This window comes from Sander vitreus, unplaced genomic scaffold (genome assembly GCF_031162955.1).
Source record: "Sander vitreus isolate 19-12246 unplaced genomic scaffold, sanVit1 ctg537_0, whole genome shotgun sequence".
NCBI classification, from domain to species: domain Eukaryota; kingdom Metazoa; phylum Chordata; class Actinopteri; order Perciformes; family Percidae; genus Sander; species Sander vitreus.
In genome coordinates this window covers 2501-7500 of record NW_027595636.1, presented here as the reverse complement: position 1 = coordinate 7500, position 5000 = coordinate 2501, and the positions used below count along the sequence as shown (strand labels likewise).

Below are 5000 nucleotides of genomic sequence, written 5' to 3'. Positions count from 1 at the left end.
CATATACCTACGCTCTCCGTCTCTGCTAGATTGGGAATGATTGAGATTTCTCTTGGCACAGCTACCAGAAGACTTCCAACTTTCAGACAGGTTGCTCACGTCACATCTACGTCTTCAAGCTCAGTTGGAGGCTGCTCAGTAACGCTCAGCCATCACCGGGAAAGAGACGTCACTGGTCTCCGTCCAGAGACACGGGGTCTGCTGGTCCAGTTTATATATACTGTCTATGGTTTCAACACATTGTACTGGGACTGAGCCCTGTTCCACGTGAGCCCAACACAGGTCCAACTTTTTTCTGAATGCAGATACTTTATCATGTACCAAAAAGACATGGCACTCATTTCCATATATCATTTTATTATTTTTAATATTTTTTTAAATATTTCCCTGCTTTTTTCACGCCTACTACGCTAACCTTTTCTCAGAGTCTCTCTCTTTTTCCAACGTGACAGATAAGATCTCTCATTTTTGACCCAAACAGGTGTTACTTTATGTGAATGTATACATTTTTAAATGGTTTCTAAACAAATGTCCTTGGTAACTTTGGCCCAAAGTAATCTGTGATAAACAGTATACTATGTTTCATCTGATTATTTATTATAGTCAAAATAATCCAGCAGTTATGTTTTTTAGCACTCGATCGAATTCAAGATGTATAAGCTCAGATCAATAAGGCATACAGGCCATAAATAACATATAGACATGATTTAATAGAAATGTTTAATTATTCTTAAGAATTTAAGTTAATAAAAACACCTAGAACAAAGAATAAATGTATTATATACATTTTTATGTTGAGTATTAATGGAACGGTTATATTTGACCGGGAACAATAACATGGTTTACATGACATTGAACACAACAGGATTAAAGGAGGAGATGGGTCTTCCCCTCTCCTACAAAAACAGATTGAGCCTTTTGTCTGACAACTGTCAATGCGTGAACATGATTACATTTAGGCTATTTCAATAGCTTTTTTCAGTCAGTTAAGCCAGATAATTGGGTGACAAATAGCATGCATATAGACTATTAATTAGAGATGCACCGATTACAACTTTCTAGGCCGATTCTGATTTTCTTTGAGTTAGGCCAGCCGATACCGTTTTAGCCGATTCAGATTAAATTTTTTCTAACCACTTTACAGCACACACAAATATTTATCTTCTATCTTTAATAGAACATGTGTTGAACAGATAATGGATCACTATAAAACAGAACCATATAAAGTACTCCTGGTGGGGGAAACTCACACACATCTAAAGAGTAATGTCAGAACCATTTCCTTCTTTTCACATCAGATATCAACTAAAGAAATGTGATTTGGGTTTTTGGTGTCTCACTTTCTCCGTGCAGGTGTTGCATATTGCAAACTTGTTATGTTCTTCACACACGCTGAAGAATGTCCAAACAGCTGACATGTTGCAGGTTAATCCACGAGGTTCCTACATGTGGGAGAATAGCGCGACACGTGGTGGAGACGTTGAGAGAAAGGAGAAAGAGAGCGTGCTGTGGCGTCCGTGTGTGCGTGCGTCCTTGAGAACTGTAACTGGTATACCTTCTGTTGTCAGTTAATTGGAGCGTTGACCAGCATGAAATCACCGTATGTCAGACTGACCTGCAGCTCGCCGGTCATGGCCGAGCACGTGAAAACGGGACAATCCCGGTCACCGGCCGGTCTATCGGTGCATCTCTACCATTAATTTTACAGGCTAACAAATACAGTGAGGGTAAACTCTTAATTTGAAAAACAATGAATGCATATCCTGCCAATCAGATGTGGCATCACTCACAGGGGAAAAACTGAATATCAAGTGGTTTTTCTGATTTCCGTGTAAGAACGGGAAAACCAAAAATCAAGTCATATTTCGTTTTTCTAAAAAAACGGAAAAAGGAGTTGTTTTTTCCGTGTTTTTCGTTTTCATATGTGAAAGCAAAAACAAATGAATACCTGGACCGTTTCCCAATGTTAACATCTGCTTCTACTAAATCTGACATAACTATATGTTGACGTGATATGTATCTACCGATGAGCTACCAAGCTACCTATGACACTGATTAGCCTATTATTGGTGATTATAGACATTATAGGTCAGTGTATGTTTTGGTCATTCGATTTTCATTTCATTAACAGGTATTAAAAAACAAAAAACGAATGGTTATTTGATTTACGTTTTAAAATACAAAATGTGAAATTGAAATACAAGGCGTTTTTTTCCTTTTCATTGTCAAAAGGGGATGGGAGAAATTTAAAATATGTTTTTATTTTCATTTTCTATTTCATATAACAAAAAATAAAACCACTCGAAAAATAGAAACTAAACAATGCCTGTTTTTTCAAATTCAGAGACCGGATGTTGTCATTTCCAATGCAACAGCGCCAGTGTAGGCTACCACTGTCAGTGTTGCTTTCAGCCCAGGCTAAAATGACTTAGAAAACCCGGCTATACTCTTGATAATGCTTGGAGGGACTTTTATTTCATAATGTCACCTGGCTTTGGTGTTATAAGTCACTCCTGCTAAAAGGTAAAAACAGGGCTACAAATGAGATCTCTGTGAGAGACCAGCATACTCCTAGCTAACTATTATGTAGCTCAATGCTGGACATTTCTCCCCATATTCCGGTCACTTTACTGCTGGGACATGTCCGGTTGTGTAGTATTTGGTTTAGAATCCTTTATTGGTGATTTTTTATGGTACAAAGTCCTGCTATATACATACATATATAGCTATTTATACTCCGCTATGTCGCGTTAGCATGCAGCTACATAATAGTTAGCTATGAGTATGCTACCGTTAGATTGTAGTGGAATGAAGCAGCACTTTCTAATGTCAAAAATCTCAGATAAAGGCTTCTGAACCAAACACTACACAATCAGACATGTTTCAGCAGGAATGTGACCCGGAATTGGGGAGACTTTAACAACATTGCCAGCTAAGATGACATGTTTACTGCCGCTAGCATGTAGCTACTATAGTGTTTACTGCCGTTAGCATGTAGCTACTATAGTGGTATACAGCAGTGGTGGCTGTCTTCAAAAGGACACTTATGTACGTTTACATTTCATCGCATTAATAATAGTCTATGGTTATTAGTCAAGACGAAGTATTAAAAGTAAAAACATTAACATAAACACCACAACAACGACGTTGCTACACGGTTTTGGATCTACAAATCTACAAACAAATTGTGCCTTGATTGTTTGTATGATTATTGTATAATAAAGATTTAATACAACAACAAAAAACAAGGTTGGGATGTTTGGTCGTCAAGTGTTTCAACCAAGGGGGTAAGCTTCGCTTCAGAGCTCGAACCTCCTATGGCGCCATTCTGATGCTACCAAGCCATCACCTCCCGTTAGCATCCCGTTAACATCCCGTTAGCATCCCATTGACTTCCATTCATTTTGACGTCACTTTGACAGAGAATACCTTTACATCTGAGGCGTTTAAAGACTCTATTTGTCCGTTGTTTATTTCTAAAGAAACACGACAATGTATAAAAGGCTCCATTACCTTGTATCTCACGTTATGGCTCCGTAGCAGACGTTGTTATAACAATAGGCTAACGATTGGGTCATAACCACGAGACTTCCTGTCTCATAGTAGAGGAGTTACCGTATAGTACAGGAGAAACTCTCAGGCAGTTTGGACTTCCATCAGCTGTTTAAGTGTAATGACTAATGTTAACTATCATTTTAGTGATCAATAATGAGCCTGTGTCTATGTTATCTCCTTACATATACCTCGCTCTCCGTCTCTGCTAGATTGGGAATGATTGAGATTTCTCTTGGCACAGCTACCAGAAGACTTCCAACTTTCAGACAGGTTGCTCACGTCACATCTACGTCTTCAAGCTCAGTTGGAGGCTGCTCAGTAACGCTCAGCCATCACCGGGAAAAGAGACGTCACTGGTCTCCGTCCAGAGACACGGGGTCTGCTGGTCCAGTTTATATATACTGTCTATGGTGTTGAAGACCCTCATCAGTTAGCCGTTTTGTACGGTGGCCCTGAACGGCAAATAGGAAAACAAAACGGCAAATAGGAAAACATTTCAACAAATCATAAAACACAACGGCATTAACTTCTACCAGAAAAGGTAGGGCCTATGTAGCAGAGGATGGACCCTCCTGATTGGACAGACGGACTGTCTGTCTTTAAACAGGAAGGAGAGGATGACGGAAAAACATCCTTTAGCCGAATGAAGGGATGCAGTCTGCACCGTAGGTATGTATAGATGCAGATCCTACGCCATAGCCCTGATGTGCACCTCCCAAAATATGTAACTGCATCGTCGCTACAACGCACACTCGCAACAACTGAATGGTCCTATCACTAGACCATATGGGACATCTTCTTACATGTAGTCCTAACACTAGACCATATGGGACATCTTCTTACATGTAGTCCTAACACTAGACCACTAGACACTAGATTTCCTGCTCTTTTTCTGTTTTATATCATAATAAACTGAATATCTTAAAGTTTGAAGACAAAACAAGACATTTGAAGACATCCCCTCAGACTCTGAGAGACATGTTCTGTGTGTAACTGAAGTAAAAAGTACAGAAGTGTTATCTGAAAAACGTCTTTAAAGTATCATGATGTTGGTCGCTTAAAATCAAACTCCAGAGGTAGAAGAAGTAATCAGACCTTTACTAACAAATACACACTCAACCATCGGGCCATGAGAGGGACATCCAGCGCCACCTCAACAATCCTACTCTTCTTCTCTCCTCCTCTCCTCTCCTCCTCTTCTCTCCTCCTCCTCTCTCTCCTCCTCCTCCTACTCTTCACCTCTCCTCCTGTGCTGGTCTTACAGGGAGGTGTGTTCAGGTGCATTCTGGGCGTGCTGGTCTTACAGGGAGGTGTGTTCAGGTGCATTCTGGGCGTATTGCTATCTTGAGGCAGTGGGAAGTGATGGCACCATTGACCAACAAAAACCTGGTCTAAAGTCAATAACGCAGCATTTCATTGTTATTTTAACAGAGCATTAGTAAAAT

The 5000-nt window shown here is 39.9% G+C and overlaps 1 long non-coding RNA gene across 1 annotated transcript in view; it reads left to right on the top strand.

Moving 5' to 3' along the window:
* The window catches only part of LOC144514295 (uncharacterized), a 2817-nt gene extending 1722 nt beyond the window's left edge, over positions 1–1095 (top strand). Inside the window, exon 3 of the long non-coding RNA XR_013501303.1 lies at positions 30–1095. This is a non-coding gene — a long non-coding RNA (uncharacterized LOC144514295). The remainder of the gene's footprint in view (positions 1–29) is intronic.
* Positions 1096–5000: the final 3905 nt, after the last annotated feature.